Below are 19,860 nucleotides of genomic sequence, written 5' to 3' on the forward strand. Positions count from 1 at the left end.
TTGCTAGAAATTCTAATGCCTTTGCATTATGATTGTGCTTTCAGATGGCCACTCGCGACCTCAATCAAGTGGTTCGCCTGACTCGATGCCTAGATGTACCCGGCCATACTGCCAAGTTGGTCAGGGTAATGACTGAGGCTGGATACCGCTGGTATCCTGAGTACACGGTCGAAGAGCAATTTCGGGACTTTAATCAAAGCCAGTATCTCTGCACTGTCAGGATATTTCCATCTTATCCTGGATCCACCGAGCCCCTTCACTGCTCCTATGGACTCGGGGTTACTATTGAGATGGCTGTGCAGGACGCCGCCTACTCTATGATGACCATTATGCGAGTCAGATCTGGTCTATTTCGGGACTCTGATTTCCGGTATATGCCAGGATCACTTCCGGGAGCACAAGGGTATCTCCAGGCTATCTATGCTGACCCCACTCAGGAGGATTCACGGACTCGCACCACTGCTGAGATGCTCGAGGATAAGGACCGTGAAAATCGGGCCTTGAGGTTAGAGCTCTTCAATACCCGTGCTGACCACTGGGCCACTTTGACTCGGTTCGCACCGGCGGTGCAAGCTGGATATTCAGATATGCGCGATCTCTATCCTGTGAGATCTGCTCTGCCAGACGTGATGGGTTGGCGTGATGTAGGAGGCATCACCCCACCTCGCGGTCCCCGCAGGCCACCGTCTGTTGGTCCAAGGCCTCATCCTAGCCCCTATGGTCCACAAGCTCCGCGAGATCGTCTGTTTCCGGATGATCATGTTGAGCTTCCAGGCTATGGAGGTGACTTCTACGAGGACTACTACGGATCGGTCTGAGTTAGTGGTAGTATCACTAGTTCGCACTAGCTGTGTCGTCTATCGTCCCGCGTGACTCGTGGGATATGACCTAGTTTGTACTCTTTCCGGAGGTGTAGAAAAATAATGTATAGGAGCTTGGAATGCCTCCGATGAGATGTAATCCTCTTTTCACCGTAATAGTACTTTGTTTGGTCTTGTACTAAACCCTGTATGGTGTGTATGACGATGGAATAAAGAAGCAGTTTCTGTATCTACCATGTCATACGGATGATCATCTTGCATTTCGAGTTATTCCTTACATTTTGTATCCTATGTCGGAATTTTATCATCCTGACTAAATCATTGTCTTGTTTACCTAGGATGGTCAACACGCGCACTAACCCTGCTCCTCAAGAGCAGGCCGAAGGCAGTGAAGTCAGGGATGCAAATCTGCCTCATCCTCCTTCCCTAGCCGAGGTTATGATGGAAGCTGAGAGAAACAAGCGGGAGACCAACCGTTTGTTGGAGCGTATTGAACAGAACACAGCACACCATCAGAGGACTAACGTGGTGTCACTCAGTGATTTTATCAAATTACATCCACCCACGTTCCACCACTCCGTCGAGCCTCTCGACGCTGATGACTGGCTTCGCAGTATCGCTCACAAACTGCGTTCCGCGCTGGTAGCGGAGGCTGACAAGGTCACCTTTGCTGCATATCATCTTGAAGGCCCCGCCAGTCTATGGTGGGAGAATTATGGAGCTATGCGCCCAGCGGGCCATGTCACTACTTGGGCTGAATTCAGCGAGGCTTTCCGTGAACATCACATTCCGGAGGGTCTCATGGACCGTAAACGTGAGGAATTTTGCAGTTTCACCCAAGGCCGACTTTCTGTGGATGCTTACAGCAGGGAGTTTGGTAACCTCGCACGATATGCAACCGAGGAAGTTTCTACTGACGCCAAGAAGCAAGCAAGGTTCCGTAAGGGCCTTAGTCCTGAGCTTCGCCGTGACCTCCGTCTGCATGAGTGCACATCTTTTCAGAAACTTGTCAACAAAGCCATCAGTGCTGAAACTGGTCAGACTGACTATGACGCAACACGCAAGCATGGCCGTGACATGGGTTCCTCATCCGGTGCTGGTCCTCAGAAGCGCCGCGTGTGGGTACCCAACACCGCCCTGCCACCCAGGTTCACACCGAGGCCATCTTTCCAGGCGCCTCGCCCTGTTCAACAGTCTGCACCGGCCAAGCCCTATGGGGGTCCAACCAACAATGCTCCTCCACGTACCAGTTCCGTGACTTGTTTCAAGTGTGGGGAATCTGGTCACTATATGCGTGAGTGTCCCCAGACCAACCCCAACCAGTCTGCTAAAGCTGTTGGCCGTGGCAAGCCGACAGGGAAAGTGTTCCACGCCAAGCCGGTCACCGCTTCACGTGGCCATGTCAACTGTATCTCTGCCGAAGAAGCTCAAGAGGATCCCAACGTCGTTCTCGGTACGCTTCTTGTTAATTGCCACCCGGCATCTGTTCTTTTCGATACAGGAGCCTCTCATTCTTTTATATCCGAAAACTATGCTCGTTTGCATAACGTCGCATTCTGTGACATGCCATCCACTATGGAAATTTCTACTCCGGGTCTAGATGGCAGACCTCTAGGGTAAGTTATGGAAATGAAATCCAAGTCGACAGACTTGTTTTCCTTGCATCTTTGATAGCCCTTAAATCTTCAGATATTAATATCATTTTGGGTATGGACTGGATGTCAGCTCATCAAGCCAAAATTGATTGCTTCTCTAGGACTGTTCAACTCACCCATCCTTCGGGGAAGATAGTCAATGTCTTGACCCGAATAGCCAAGCGACAATTATATTCTCTTAACGCCAGCCCTTTGCCAGACCTTGAGGACATTCCGGTAGTCCGTGACTTCCCGGATGTCTTTCCAGAGGAATTGCCAGGTGTTCCACCTGACAGGGATGTTGAGTTCGTAATAGACCTCATTCCCAGGAACCGTTCCGATTGCTAGAAGACCCTATAAGATGGCACCCCTAGAACTAGCCGAGCTTAAGAAACAACTCGATGAGTCCTTGAAAAAGGGTTTCATCCGACCTAGCTCATCTCCGTGGGCTTGCCCCGTCCTATTCGTCAAGAAGAAGGATGGTACGGACCGGATGGTTGTAGATTACCGACCTGTCAATTTGGTCACAATCAAGAACAAATATCCGCTTCCCAGGATCAACGACCTGTATGATCAGCTCGCTGGATCCTCAGTCTTCTCCAAGATGGATTTGAGGTTGGGCTACCATCAAATCAAAATCAGAAACGGGGACATTCCTAAAACGGCCTTTGTTACTCGTTATGGCCAATACGAGTACACCGTCATGTCCTTCGGCTTAACCAACGCTCCAGCCACCTTTCTCGGTTAATGAACTCAATCTTCATGGAGTATTTGGATAAATTCGTCGTGGTTTACCTCGATGATATACTCATCTACTCCAAGAACGAGGAAGAACATGCCGAACATCTAAGGCTAGTGTTGAAGAAACTTCGAGAGCATCGCCTTTATGCCAAATTTTCTAAATGTGAATTCTGGTTGTCAGAAGTGACCTATCTGGGTCATGTAATATCTGGTAAAGGTATTGCTGTTAACCCTGAGCGAGTTCAAGCCGTCCTTAATTGGACTCCACCTGAATCGGTCAAGCAAGTTCGGAGTTTTCTGGGCTTAGCGAGCTATTGTCGTCGCTTTGTCGAGAACTTCTCCAAGGTTGCTAAACCTCTAACCGAACTCCTCAAGAAAGATAAGAAGTTCGAGTGGACTCCACAATGTGAGCACAGCTTTCAGGAACTGAAAAGACGCCTGACTTCTGCTCCCGTACTGGTACCGCCAGACTTCTCCAAGGACTTTGTTATCTACTGCGACGCCTCGCGACAAGGACTAGGTTGCATTCTCATGCAAGATCGACACGTAATTGCCTACGCTTCACGGCAATTGCACCCACATGAGGAGAATTATCCTACTCATGATCTAGAGCTTGCAGCCGTAGTCTATGCACTTAAGACCTGGCGACATTACCTCCTCGGTAATCGTTGCGAAATATTCACTGATCACCAAAGTCTGAAGTACATTTTCACCCAACCGGATCTGAATCTCAGGCAAAGACGTTGGGTTGAGTTGATCACAGACTTCGACTTAGGAATAACCTACACCCCAGGGAAAGCCAACGTCATGGCTGATGCGCTAAGTCGTAAATCTTATTGTAACAACCTGATGTTACAACAAAGTCAACCGCTTCTCCATGAGGAATTTCGGAAGCTTAACCTTCACATTGTACCTCAAGGTTTTCTTTCCACCTTGGTGGCAAAACCTACCCTTACGGATCAGATTATCAAAGCACAGAAGGTAGATCCGGGAATTTCCCGCATCAAGAGAAACATCCAGAAAGGATTGCGAATTGCTTCTCCATTAATGATCAAGGGGTCGTATACTTCGGGAATCGACTAGTGGTTCCCAAAGTGCGAAACCTGAGGCGATTGATCCTTAAGGAAGCTCATGAATCTCCTCTCACCATTCATCCCGGTAGTACTAAGATGTATCAGGACCTACGCCAGAGGTTCTGGTGGACTAGGATGAAGAGAGAAATTGCTCAGTATATTGCTAATTGCGACGTCTGTCGTCGTGTAAAAGCAGAGCATCAACGGCCTGCTGGCACCCTTCAACCCTTAGCTATTCCTGAATGGAAATGGGATAAAATTGGTATGGATTTCATTACCGGTTTTCCCAGGACCAAGAGAGGGAATAATGCTATTTTCGTCGTGGTCGATCGTCTTTCCAAAGTAGCCCATTTCTTACCTGTTCGTGAGAGTATAACCGCTAGCCAGCTGGCAGACTTATACATCTCCCGAATAGTGTCCCTCCATGGTGTTCCTTTGGAAATTAACTCGGATCGAGGAAGTCTTTTCACCTCTCGATTTTGGGAAAGTTTCCAAAATGCTATGGGAACCCGTCTCTCCTTTAGCACCGCCTTCCACCCTCAGTCGAGTGGTCAAGTGGAACGCGTCAACCAGATTCTAGAAGACATGCTTCGAGCCTCTGTTATCTCATTCGGAATGGACTGGGAGAAGTGCCTTCCATTTGCCGAATTCGCTTACAACAACAGCTATCAATCTAGCTTGGGTAAAGCCCCTTTTGAAGTTCTCTATGGACGACGGTGTCGAACACCCCTTAACTGGTCAGAGACCGGGGAAAGACAATTCTTTGGCCCGGATATGATTCAGGAAGCAGAAGAACAAGTTCGTATCGTTCGTGAAAAGTTGAAAACAGCCCAATCTCGTCAAAAGAGTCAATATGACCGAAAACATAAGGCTATGACTTTCGAGGTTGACGAGAAGGCTTATCTTCGGGTCACCCCTCTGAAGGGAACCCATCGTTTCGGTATCAAAGGCAAATTGGCTCCTCGTTACATTGGACCTTTTCGCATTCTCGCCAAACGAGGAGAAGTTGCCTACCAGTTGGAACTACCTCCGCACCTCTCCAGAGTCCACGATGTCTTCCACGTTTCTCAACTCAGGCGTTGCTTCTCGGATCCTATCCGTGGAGTGGACCACGAAACGCTTGATCTCCAAGATAATCTTACATATCGAGAGTACCCCATTCGTATCCTCGATCAGGCCGAACGTACCACCCGACGTCATAATATCAAGTTTCTCAAAGTACAATGGTCGCACCATTCTGAGGATGAAGCAACTTGGGAAAGGGAGGATCGTCTTCGACTTGAGTATCCCGCCTTCTTCCCGGAGGAACCCAAATCTCGGGACGAGATTCTTTTGAGTGGGGGTGAGTTGTCACACCCTAGCTAGTCATGCATCAGAGTGTGTGCATCATGTTTAAAATTCCATTTAATTTGAAATGGGGATTTGTGAAACCCTCAGAATCATTTTGAAAAATGACCCAAATAAAAATTTCTCCAAAAGGGTCCAAGAAAATGCTCATGTTGCTCTCTGAAAATATTGGACAGAGATAAAAATCAAACCAATATTTTTAAGAGCTCATAGGTATTTATTTTGGGCATTTGGAATTAATGCATAAATATTTGCATTGGAAATATATTAGTTATATATATTAATATATGTCCAAATATTATGCCATTATAAAGGAGCTCTGGAATAATATATCTAGCTCCTGCAAAAATTGGCATAAGGTAAATAAATGATTTAATATTTTATTTAAATCAAAACAAATGTCAGAAATTAGAAAACAGAAATAAATAAAAGGGAGAACCTTACCTGGGCTCCTCCCTGTGCAGCCCAGCCAGCTGGCCGGCCCAGCCAGCAGGCGGCCCAGCCCGCCTCCCTCCTCTGTCGTCTTCGTCCTCGACAGAGGGAGGGGAGTGTGGCCGGCGCGCGCGCGCGCCACCGCGCCACGCCACCTGCTCGCCTGCCTGCCTGCCCCTCCCCTCCTCGTCTCGATGCCCCGGACGACGCCACGCCCTCCCCCTGCTCTCTCTCACTCTCCCTCGGTTCTTCCCCTCCTCTCCCTCGCTCTCTCTCTCACGGCCGAACACCACCATCGCCGCCGTTCGCCATAGCAGCCGTCACCGGCCACCCCTCGCCCCTCCGCTGAGCTCAGGAGCTCCGCCGCGACCCCCTCTTCCTCCCCACCAAGCCAAGCCCCTCCGGAAGCCCTGCATCGCCGCCCACGTCGCCGTTCCCCTCCTCGGCCACCGGAGATCGTCGCCGTCGAATCGAGAGCTACCGGACGTCCCCGAGCCCGCTAACCATCCCTGCAGCTCCGCGGTGAGCCACTGACCCGATTCCCCCTTGCCCCGTCGTCCCTAGCTTCCTGTAGTTGCCGCCCCTTGAGCTCCGAAGCTCGCCGCCGCCGTGCCTCGTCGCCGCCGTGGCTGGAGCCGTTGTAGCTCGAAGCCGAGCACACCATCGTGCTCCACACCTCACCAGGAGCACGTAGCACGCACCAACGCCTCCCCTAGCGCCCTGCATCGCCTAACCCGCCGTTGGCCGAACTCCGGCCGCCGCTCACGAGCTCGCCGTCGTCGGTACCGGCCACCTCAGGCACGGCCACCACCACCGTTCGACGCGCGGGAGCAAGGGCTCTCCAACGAGCCCAAGCACGGCCTCGCCCGTGCCCTGTAGCGCGTTTCCGCATCGCGCCGCCGTCTCGGGCCTCGCCGGCGTCATGTCGCCGGTGGGTTTGACCCACCTTGACCACGGCAGGACCCCCCCTGTGTCCCTGACAGGTGGGCCCAGCCCTGTTAGCTAATTAGGATTAGCACTAACCGAATTAGTTAAACTAACTACCCCCCTGACACTGACCAGTGGGCCCCAGCGCCACTAATTCCTAATTAGGATTAAATTAACCCTGTTAAACCCCCCTGTCACTGACGTGTGGACCCCACACGTCAGGTTTGACCCCAGCCAGCCGCAGTTGACCACTGACGTCATGCTGACGTCATGCTGGCGCAATATTTATATTTCTGGATTTAATTTAAATCAGGAAATTCCAGAATATTATTTAAACTTCAAAAATTCATAACTTTTATTCTGTAACTCCAAATCAGACAAATTATATATGAAAAATGATCAGAAAAATCCAATCTATCCATCTGTACTATTTTCATGCATGATCAAACAAGTTAAATTGATGTTTTTAACAGAACAAGGAAAAGCACTTTAAAAGGCCATGTTTGAGTTTGAAATTTGAATCTTTGATTCAAATTTGTTCAAACCCTTCTGGTTTTAGTTGCATTAGCCCAACACACTCATATTGCCATGTTTCATGCATGCATCATATTGTTGCACATTGTTTGGTGATGGTTGTGTATCGGTGTCCTTTGCGACAGGTTCTGCCTCCGAGGAGTACCGTGATTACCCTAACGAAGAACCGTATCAGTGCATCGAACCATCAGGCAAGCAACCAACCATTTGATCATATCGATACAATCCCATGTTCTCGCTCCTGCTCTCTTTTACTGCATTAAGACAACGCGTTTCAAACTGCTGTGTGCTACGGTAGTTGAACCCATTTCCTCTGCATGACCTGTCATTGCCACAGTAACTAGATGAAACCCACTAGCATGTGTAGGAGTTGATTGAGCCATATGTATGTGTTGTTCCTACCTTGCTATGCCTGCTATGCTTAGAGTCGTGTCAGGTCTGGTTCATCTGGGTGATGGGCTAGAGTGAAATGTTTATGTCGGTAATGAGAGTGGTGTGGTGAACACGATTTGGTAAAGGTATCGATGAGAGGCCATGTAGGAGTACATGGTGGGTTGTTTCATTGAAGCCGACCTTAAGCACTGAGATCTGTATGTGTGATTTAAGAATCAGCTACTACCATGCATTGGGCCCGAAACCAATGGACCCTCTCGGCTTCTTATTCACCCTAGTTCTCCGTCCAGGAGTTGCAAGTAGTTTCTGGTGTTTGTAGCCTACTGGAGGCCGTGGACAGCGCTGACCGTAGGGGTGGGCTGTGATGCGGTAGGTACGTGGCCGGGTGTACCGAATACCCGTTAGGTATCTCGGGAACCCTGTTCACATCGTTCGGGGCCGTATGGGAAACCTCGGCCGGACTCCCTGCGGATGGAACCTGGATAGGCGATAAACCTGGACTGGAGGCTTAGGTGATTAGGTAGGTCGTGGCCGACACCCACGTTGGGCTTCCGCTTGAAGGTTGCCGAGTACATGTCGTGTAAACGACGGTAAGTGGTGAGAGCGTGTATGAAGAAGTACACCCCTGCAGGGTTAACATGATCTATTCGAATAGCCGCGTCCGCGGTAAAGGACTACTTGGTTGCCTATACAGTTCATAGACAAGTAAATGGAAACTACTAAAAGCCTCAAGATAAGTGTGAGTGCCGAGGATGGCTCTTCCGTAGGAAGACGGAGGCGGATCCTCGGTAGTGTATTGAAGTGGTGAGTAGTGGACTCGTGTGCGCAAAACCATTTCAAGTTGAAGTATCGTAGGATAGTCTAGCCAAGAGTCAAAGCTGGCTTGCTGCAATAACTCCACCAACCCTTCTTGATAATATGCATGTATGTAGGATCTGATGTAAGTCTTGCTGAGTACCTTTGTACTCATGTTGCTATAATTTACATTTTTACAGAAGACGCTGCAACCCCTTCTGATGGGTTCTATGTAGACGTTGACATCAACGAGTAGGCTAAAGGCCCAGGTGGTGACCCTGAGCTTGTGAAGGACCACGTAGTATAGCTAGGCTTTCCAAGCCTCTTTTATTTTACTAGTTGTCTGTACTCAGACAAGTTACTTCCGCTGCTGGTTTGTATGACTGTATGACTTGAATGTTGGGTCGTGAGACCCGTACCTTTGTGTATGTTATGTATGGCTCCCTGAGCCTTAAATAAAGTACTTGTGTCGTAGAGTCATGTTGTGATGCTTCGTTGTATTTGCACATATCGAGCATATTGTGTGTATGATTGAAATGCTTGGTATGTGTGGGATCTGACTACCTAGTTGTTTATCTTTAGTAGCCTCTCTTACCGGGAAATGTCTCCTAGTGTTACCGCTGAGCCATGGTAGCTTGCTACTGCTCTGGAACACTTAGGCTGGCCGGCATGTGTCCTTCTTCGTTCCTGTGTCTGTCCCTTCGGGGAAATGTCACGCTTTGAGTACCGGAGTCCTGTTAGCCCGCTACAGCCCGGTTTACCAGAGTCCTGCTAGCCCAGTGCTACAGCCCGGACCCACTTGCTGATGACCGACACGTTCGAAGCTGGGTCATGGATGCCTGTCCCTGTAAGTCTGTGCCACTTTGGGTTTACGACTAGTCATGTCAGCCCGGGCTCCTTATCATATGGATGCTAGCGACACTATCATATATGTGAGCCAAAAGGCGCAAACGGTCCTGGGCAAAGGTAAGGCGACACCCGTGGGGATACCGTGCGTGAGGCCGCAAAGTGATATGAGGTGTTACCAGCTAGATCGATGTGACATCGAGTCGGGGTCCTGACACTCTCCCTCTCCCTCTCTTTCCTTCCCCTTCCCTCTTCCTAGTTCGACTAGGAAAGGATGAATCCTCTTCCTAATAGGAAGAGGATTCCTCCTCTCCTTGGGGCACACCAAGGCTGGCTGGCCTCCCCCCTTGCTCCTTTATATACGGGGGCGGGGGGGGGGGCACCCAAAGACACACAAGTTGATTGTTCCAAGCCGTGTGCGGTGCCCTCCTCCACCATAATCCACCTCGATCATATCATAGTGGTGCTTAGGCGAAGCCCTGCGTCGATAGCAACATCATCACCGTTTGAAGCACAAGAGCCAAAGGAGTTCATCATCAACACACCATTTATTACCTTTTGGGAGTGGTGTCTCCTAGATTGGTTAGGTGTCACTTGGGAGCCTCCATCAAATTGTGGAGTTGAACCAAGGGTTTGTAAGGGCAAGGAGATTGCCTACTTTGGGAAGGTCTACCCAAGTGAGGCAAGTCCTTCGTGGGCGATGGCCATGGTGGTATAGACAAGGTTGCTTCTTCATGGACCCTTTGTGGGTGGAGCCCTCCATGGACTCGCACGGCCGTTACCCTTTGTGGGTTGAAGTCTCCATCAACGTGGATGTACGATAACACCCACCTATCGGAACCACGCCAAAATTCGTGTCAACATTGCGTTTGCTCCCTCCAAACTCCTCCCCTTTACCTTCATATGCAATGATTTACATTCCGCCGCTATACTCTTAGATTTGCATGTGTAGGTTGATTACTTGACTTGTGATAGTTGCTAAAATCTGCCAAGACTTAAAATTGGGAAAAGGCTAGATTTTTATTTGGTCAAGTAGTCTAATCACCCCCTCTAGACATACTTTTGATCCTACAAGTGGTATCAGAGCCTTGGTCTCCATTTGCCTTGATTTCCATAGCTTTGGTGATCATAGCCTTGGTTTCACAACCTAGGAGAGTATGGCATCTAGCGAGGGAAATTGCCACCGTAGAGGTCCTTACTTTGATGGTACTAATTTTGCTAGTTGGAAAGCATAAGATGAAAATGCATATTCTTGGACATAACCCCGCCTGTTTGGGCTATTGTGTGTATTGGTTTGCAAGGTGAATTCTTCGATGGGGAGAACCGAATCATGAAGCTACGCAGAAGAATTGAAGATGTTGCAATACAATGCTTAAGCTTGCGATATCCTCTTCAACGGATTGTGCCCCGAAGAATTCAACAAAATCAGCCGTCTTGAGAATGCAAAGGAAATTTGGGATACTTTGATTGATATGCACGAAGGTACGACTCCGTCAAGGAATCCAAGTTGGATGTGCTTCAAAGTCAACTTGACAAGTTCAAAATGAAGGATGGTGAAGGTGTCGCTGAAATGTACTCTAGGCTTGCTCTCATCACAAATGATATTGTCGGCTTAGAAAGTGAAGAGATGACGGACAGATTCATCATCAAGAAGATCCTAAGAACCTTGGATGTAAAATATGATACCGTGTGCACTTTGATCCAAATGATGCCCTATTACAAAGATATCAAGCCAACAGAAGTCATTGGTAGAATTTTTGCTCATGAGATGTCACTCGAGGAGAAAGAAGAGCTTCACAACAAGTCTAGTTGTGCTTACAAAGCCTCATGTGATGCTCCTACATCATCAAGTGAGAAAAAAAATTCTTCAATGAGGAATGGAGCCTAATGGTGAAGAACTTCAACAAGTTCTACAAGAGTAGAAGCAAAGAAAGAAGTTCCAAGTCAAGGTCCTACAATGACAAAAGATCTTCTAGTCGTGAGCGTAATTGCTACAATTGTGGAAGACTCGGACACTACTCCAATGAGTGTACAATTCCCTACAAAAGAAGAGAAGACTCACTTAAAAGGAGAAGTAGAAGAGAATAATCACCTCCAAGGGAAAGAAGGAGTAGAGATGATCGTTATGAACGAAGAACCTCTCGTAGAAGCAAGGATTCGAAAAGGAAGGACATTTCATCAAGGAGCTATACAAAACAAAGACATCAAGCTCATGTTGGTGAATGGGTATCCGTCTCCGACTCCGACCACCACTCCGGGAGAAGTTATCACTCCGACTCCGAATATACTCAAGATGAAGGTGTTTCCGGTCTAGCACTTGTGTCAACCAACTCCTATGACATATTTGACTCACCAAATGAAGGAATTGGAACGTGCTTCATGGCTAAAGGCCCAAAGGTATCACACCCCGAGTATGCTAATTTCAATAGTGATGAAGATGATTTGCTAGGTGATGATGATTTACTTGTTGACAACTCTAGTGATGAAAACTATGATGAACTTGTTATTAATCATGCTAATCAAGATAAAACTATTGACGATGATAAGAAGGTCATTGAGCGTCTAACTAAAGAACTAAACACTCTTAAGTTAGCTCATGAAACTACCTTGGAAGATCATCTAGAGCTTTTAAATACTCATGAGAAGCTACGCCTTAAAAAGCTCAATCTTGAGCAAGAGCATGGGTTCTTAAAATCAATCAATGATGATCTTCATAAGAAAAGTTCTTACATTGCCAAGCGTTTACTCTTGTCTACTTACATGCTACAAGTAAAATCTAGCAACAAGAGTAAGAAAGATTCTTCTTCTAGTAGTAACAATAATCATGCTAAATCCAATATTGTTGCTTCTAGTAGTTCTCTTGATTCCACTAATGATTCTCTTAGCCAAGTTACACCTGAGCAAGAAAATAACTTATTGAAGGGAATTATAGAGAAAGGTGTTTACAAGAGCCTTGCTGGAAGTAAGCAATTTGAGGAAATTGTACGCAAGCAAGGAAGGCACCGGAAGAATCAAGGTGTAGGTTTTGAACGAAAGTTCAATGCCAATGGAGTTGAGTGGGAAGAAGATCAATACCCCAAGACGAAGTTTGTTCCTCAACAAGAGAAGTATGATCCTACTTCTTCAAGGGGACACAAGCTCAAGATGATCTTCCACCACAAGACCACAAGCAAAAAGGCAAGGACAAGCTTCAAGAGGAATTGATGCATTTGAAGAAGCTCCTAAGGCCTTGGTCAAGTGGGTTCCCAAGACTACATCAAGTTCTATTTCATCAAGTACGATTACAACTCCAAGGATTCCCATCAGGATGATGTGGATCCAGAAGAAGAAGAACTAGAGAGTTCTTGAGGGTGACTCCACCAACATACTTCACTCATATCATTTTGGCAAGAACAAGTGCAAACAACTTCCACATCTTGCACTAGTTCAAGGAGTCACAAACCCTCTTGTTGGTAAGACAAGGGACAAGGTAACCTAATGCTTTCATGGACATCATCCTGTGTGTACTTCAGTCTATGTCTATGGACATCCTTGTTTGTTCCTTGTAGGACTAACCCATGTAGGTATTGAAAGTGCAACTCACTCCAATGGATTGCTCCAAATGATCTACATCAACATTGAGCATCCACATCTTCAATATCTACATGAAGTCATCATCGACAAAACCCAAGGTTAGTTCATCCCTCTTAGGGGGGATATCACATCTAGGGGAAGCTTTACTCTAAGAATTGAGCTAAAGCAACTCTAATGGTGTGAACACAACAATGCTTTATGTAAAAGTGGTAACCCCACTTGTGCTTAAACGATGAGTATGACCTATGATCAAATGTTCTCATTTGACTCCTAAGTCAATATACTCATATATAGATGACCTAGTCATCGCCAATTGCTTGATAGATGCTAGAGTGTTGTGCATGCTTTGCCACATATTTCATTTGCCATCTTATTGTGTGAGCATGTTGATTGCATACTTTTCTCACTCGAGGACATCCATTTTTAGCTTTGATTGTTTGGCTCCTTCTTCTTTTGCCAAATGGATGGATAAGAATGCCTAAGAACTTCCTCTAGCTATCTATGCTTTTCTTGTCTCAAACTCTATTCATGCTACATCACAAAGTTTGATCAAGTCAGATTCAAACCCTCTGGGCAAGGAGCACCCGGAGTCACCGATTCATCACAGACTTAAACTTCCAAAACCTCTCTGTGCATTTTGTCCGATCGATTCATCCTTTCGGTTATACCGAGTTCACTGAGTTGATCTAGGGTTTCACTCTCGGTGCAACCGAATAGAACCATTCGGTCACACCGAGTTGTAGTAACCGCTTGCGATTCTGCATCTCGGTGCCACCGAGTTGTTCCACTCGGTCACACCGATAGGGTCAGGATATATATACCGCCGGGTCAAATTTTCGAAATTTCTCTGAAACCTATTCCCCCACGCGTGTCCTACTCTACCGACTCGGGTCTCCGGATCGTCTCCTCATCGCCAGCGACCTCCTGCTGCTGGTCTCCGCTGCCGCCAATAGGAATCTTCACCGCCCTTGCCACCGTAGCAATCTCATCGCCAAGTTAGGGTATGAGTTCGATCCTTTGTGCAATATTTACCTCTGATTCTTAGCACAAAGTCAATGCCATGATTCTTACCATGTATGAGATCACTCTATCCAACAAAAACTTCCTTTAGATTAGTTTTGATTCGAAAATTTAGGGTTAGGTTTCCGCCGAACTCATCTCGGACTGACCGAGTTGTAGAAATCGGTCTCACCGATTTGGCTTAGGCCATTGCACTTGTAACTTTCGGTCTGACAGAAACTTTCAAATCGGTGTGATCGAGTTTGATTCTCAGTGAAACCCTAGCAATCTCGGAGCCACCAAATTGTGTCTCGGTCTGATCGATTCCACTAGTTCAGACTCCAATATTGCTTTGGTGGCACCGAGTTTAACAAATAAGTAGCTCCGAAATGCTTTCTGTGGAAAACTAAAACTAAGTCAGCCATAGCGATTTGCTTCTCTGCTGCCAGATGCTATTGAGCTCCACATTATACTGCATGCAAAATGGATGTGGGTGGTGCTTAATTGGAGGACATGAAAGTGATTTTGGCGGAAGGTGTCGCACCGTCGTTCGGGGCATGTGGGACGTGGAAGGAGGAGGATGGTGTGGGTGGGGTGCGGATTATCTGACCATATCGATGAGGTCGCGTAGCAAGAAGAAGGGGCGGTGGTGAGGAGGCCGCGCAGCAAGAAGAAGGGTCACCGGCGAGGAGGCGGCGCTGCAAGAAGAAGGGTTACCGGCGAGGAGGCGGCACTGCAAGAAGAAGGGTTACCGGCGAGGAGGCGGCACTACAAGAAGAAGGGTAGCCGACGAGGAGGCAACGTTGCAAGAAGAAGTGTCGCCAGCGAGGAGGCTGAGCTGGCAGTAAGCAGCTGTGAAGGTTTGAACTTGGAAAGCAAGGAGGAATAGTGGAAATGTGGCTTTTGGTGGGCGGGAGGGGGCGGGGAGATATATATTTCCGTAGTGGCAGAAAAATTTCGCTCGGTGCCGCGAGAAAGTAGCGCACAAGTGTGGTTCAAGCGCGGGTGGTGGACTGTAGATGACAAAGCTTCCTGCGTAAGCCAGATAAGATGATGCGCCAAGATATTTTATATCGCATCCCACACGATTCTTTCTAGTAAACTGTTTGTGGTATACTTGATTTTTTCATTATGTTTTGAAAGACAAAATGGTGTTACAGAGGGAAAGGATGGTGTTTGAGTTGCTAGAACATTTATGTACAGTGAACATGCAACTACGTGAGTGTCGTGAATTATTCCGGGTTCGTTTGGCATTTTTATGCATTAATTGAGTTTCTAGGCATTTAATGTGCATAATTCAAATTTGAACTACAAGACAATTCTCCAGTGCACCAAAGTTTGTTTAAAAATCACATGTGTGTCTTTGGGTGAATTTATAGGTCCCATGCAAGAAATGGGAATGAAATTCAAACATCTGGGCATCGTGGCTCGACCAGGAACATTGAGAAACTTGGTTTTAAATTCCTGGAAATTCAAAACTTGCCTAAAAATCATGAAACTTGGCATGGTGTCATTTCATGGCACCAACATGCTGTGGTAAAAAAATTGGCCGCATTTGGATAAGTTTTGGTATAAGCTTCTTGCAAACGGGAGCTTCTCTCGAGAATACTCGTGGTTCCCGAGGGGGGACATGTCACCTTTGTGTGCAAAATGATATACGCTACCCCCTTGATTTTTTACAGAGGCAACATAGAACTATATGAGTGTCGTGTTAAAATTTGGAATTATTTCGGGTTCGTTTGGACTTTTTTATACATTGATTGAATTTCTGGTCATTTAATGTGCATAATTCAAATTTGAACTACAAGCACATGCTCCAGTGCACCAAAGTTGGTTAAAAAATCACATGTGTGTCCTTGGATGAATTTCTAGGTCCCATGCAAGAAATGGGAATGAAATTCAAACATCTGGGTGTCGTGGCTTGGCCAGAAAGATTGAGAAACTTGGTTTTTTAATTCATGTAAACTTAAAACACGCCTGAAAATCATGAAACTTAGCATGGTGTCATGACATGGCACCAACATGCTGTGGTAAATTTTTTGGTCGAATTGGGACAAGCTTTGGTATAAGCTTCTTGCAAACCGGAGCTTCTATCAAGAAGGCTCTTCGTTCCAAGAGGGAACATGTCACCCCCGTGTGCGAAATGACATACACTACCTTCTCCCGCCTTAATTTTTTTACACAGGCAGATTAGACCAAATAGAAGTATCGTGCTAAATTTTGGAATTATTTCGGGTTCATTTGGCCTTTTTTATACATTAATTGAATTTCTCGACATTTAATGTGCATAATTCAAATTTGAACTACAAGCACATGCTCCAGTGCACCGAAGTTGGTTGAAAAATAACATCTGTGTCATCGGGAGAATTTGTACGTCCCATGCAAGAAATGAGAATGCAATTCAAACATGTGGGCGTCGTGCTTTGGCTGGAAATATGGAGAAACTTGGTTTTTTAATTCCTGTAAATCTAAAGCACGCCTAAAAATCATGAAACCTGGCATGGTGTCATGACATGACACCAACAGGTTGTGGTAAATTTTTTGGCCGAATTGGGACAAGCTTTGGTATAAGCTTCTTGCAAACTGGAGCTTCTATCAAGAAGGCTCATGGTTCCGAGAGGGAACGTGTCACCTCCTATGCGAAACGACAGACACTGCCTTCTCCCGCCTTGATTTTTTACAGAGGCAACTTAGACCAAATAGGAGTTTCGTGCCAAATTTTGGAATTATTCTGGGTTCATTTGGCCTTTTTATACATTAATTGATTTTCCAGGCATTTAATGCACATAAATTAAATTTGAAGTACAAGCGCATGCTCCAGTGCGCGAAAGTTCGTTGGAGAATCATTTATGTGTACTTGGGAGAACTTCTAGGCCCCATGGAAGAAGTGGGAATGGAATTCAAACATCTGGGCGTCTTGGCTTGGCCGGAAAAATCGAGAAACTTGGTTTTAAAATCACCGTAAATCCAAAACTCGCCTAAAAATCATGAAACTTGGCATGGTGTCATGACATGGCACCAACATGCTGTGGTAATTTTTCTGTCTGATTTGCGAAGGTGAACACATTAACAATCAACAAAGTCATTTTGGAACAAGTTTTGTCATGTTACAAATCGGAAACACAAGTATTATTGAAACCGTGGGCGTTCTACTTACCAATTACGTGCCATAATGCGTCCCCCTTTTTATTGGCTAGTAGGTGCCGTGCGGGGTAGCTATTTGAGTACGGGTGGCGTGCGATTAGACCCCGCGCGTGCTCATTGGGAGGGGATCCCTTTGACCTCTATTTGCTGCCCACCTCCCTCCCAACATCTCCATTAATGGCACCAGATCCCCTGTTTCACAGCATGGCTATGTCTCACTCGACTGAGATTTAAAAGAAAAAAGGAAATCTGAAAGAAAGTTTTGCACAGATCTTGATGTAAGATCTGACGGACCTATATAGCATCGACTGCGACTTATAGCAAGACTGATGAATATAAGGATGATGACAATGGATAATAATCGTCTTACATATTTAGGAAGATAATTTAAAGAGCCACATCCGGCAACACCCGAAATACACAAGGGCAAAAGAAGAAGGAAGACAACGATCTGGCTCGCTGATCTCTACTTTCTTGATGCGTTGTTGTAGGCCACGGGAACTAGTCTTCACGGCGAGCGGCGATGAGCTATTTCATGTCCTCAAGATGCTACTTGAGAGCATCCATGTATTCCTCCAGCAGCCTTTTGCGCTTGATGCGGAGCATGGCATTCTCGTCCGTAAATTTCTCAACGATGACGCCGGTCCTCTTCAACAAGGCAGTGGTCTCCTCCTGCTGCTCCGCACTTCCAACGATCTTCACCCTCAGCAGGTCACACTCGGCCCGGAGCTTCACATTGCCCTCACTTAGTTGCCGGATGACGCCGGTAGCCTATTCAAACGAGGCTTTCATGTCGTCCTGCAACCTCGCCCAGCCAGAGATCTGGTCCATCTAGCTATGGACGATCACATTCATGCGCTTGTAAGAGTCCTCTTCTACCCGCGATACATTTTCCCAGGCCGCCACGGTGCGGGAGGACATCTCTGCTGCATTCGCGGCGCGGCGGGACATCTCTGCTCCTTCCGCAGTGCGACTAGACGAGTCAGCTGCATCGACGGGGCAGCGGGACCTCCGTGTTGCTTAGGAGGCATAGCTAGACCTCTGTGCTGCTACGTCCGTGCGGTGGGACATGTCGGCTGCTTTCACGGCGAGGCGGGACATCTCTCGTGCTTCCGCTTCCATGCTTGCCTCTCCCTGGTGGTAATCTCTTGACCCAGAACTCATGCTGGCCATGGCAGACGCAAGGGAACGATGATGAATGACTTGTTTGTTTTTGTGGATGGGGAGTTGAGGAGGAATGTGCAGTCATCTTGGAGTAGTAGTATTTATAACCGAGTACTAATACGCTCCTAAGTGGGAAACCATTTAGGTTTTGATCGATGTGAATAGGTTTGCAATTAAATATAGCGTGGTAGTAATTTGGAATGTGACGGGACGCAGGCTCAAAATTTATTGATGGTTATATAATTTCTAAGTGCGGCACTATTCCCGGACGGCGTAACATGGGCACGCTTTCTCGGCCGCGTACATGGCGTTTGCACCATAGGATGGACCGCAATAGGCAATGTCAGCACACGTCTTATTCGAATAACCACGCGCGCTCATTATTACCATCGCGCATGCTTCTTTTAATTAGAATGTGTGCCTGTCTAGCGCACACACGTTGATCTGTCTAACTATTTTTGTTTGTTGTGGCTAATCACAAACAATTCATCCATGTGAAGTGTATGCCGTCAATCGCAGACGCTTTGATCTGGCTGACCGTTTCTGTTCTGTTGCCTAATCACAAATAGTTAATCCTTCTGAAGAGTATGCCCTCAATCACACACACCTTTATTTAGCTGTCCGTTTATGTTGTTCCACCTCATCATAAACAGTTATTTCAACTGAACTGTATGCCGTATATCGCACACGCCTTCATCTGGCTGCCCGTTTCTGTTCTTCTTCCTCATCGCAAACAGTTAATTGAAATGAACTGTATGCCCTGCATCGCACATGCAACTAAAATCGGAACCGTGTTTGATGGCTTTTCCATCACAAACGTTTTGTATCTTTTTTGATGGGTTTTTACATCACCATTTGAGATTAATGCATCGCACACAGTTTCGTCAAAGGGTCTCTGATCGTAGTGTCGTGTTAGCAGCATCCTGCAGTAGTATTAAGATCAATAATGCTGAAGGCACTAATACAAAGGTGATTAATGGGCGAAGAATTAAGCACTATATCTCAGGTACACCTATTAATGTTGAAATTAATATTGTCCAACCCATGACACCGGAAGAATACATAAGAGAAACCTTCCAGAACACTCTAGAACCCTGAAAAGAGGAGGTGTGTGATAAAGTAAACGGACTCCAAAAAATCCGCAAAAATATTTTATGTCAGTTTTGGAATATTACAAAATTTTGGAAAATAAGAAACAACCAGGAAGACAACCGAGATGAGCACAATACACCAGGGCACGCTTGCCTTACCTGGTGCGCCCTGGTCGGTTGTGCCCCCCTCGGGAACCTTGTCGACTCTGTTTTCCTTCCATATTGCTTGTTTCCCAAGATAAAAAATCTTTATATACCCCCTAGACATATTGACCATCGCATCGCGAAGAAATCCTTTGTTCTTGTTTTGTGATGTTTTTCTGACAAATCTGAAAATATGTCGTAT

This window comes from Triticum aestivum, chromosome 2A (assembly GCF_018294505.1).
Source record: "Triticum aestivum cultivar Chinese Spring chromosome 2A, IWGSC CS RefSeq v2.1, whole genome shotgun sequence".
NCBI classification, from domain to species: Eukaryota; Viridiplantae; Streptophyta; class Magnoliopsida; order Poales; family Poaceae; genus Triticum; species Triticum aestivum.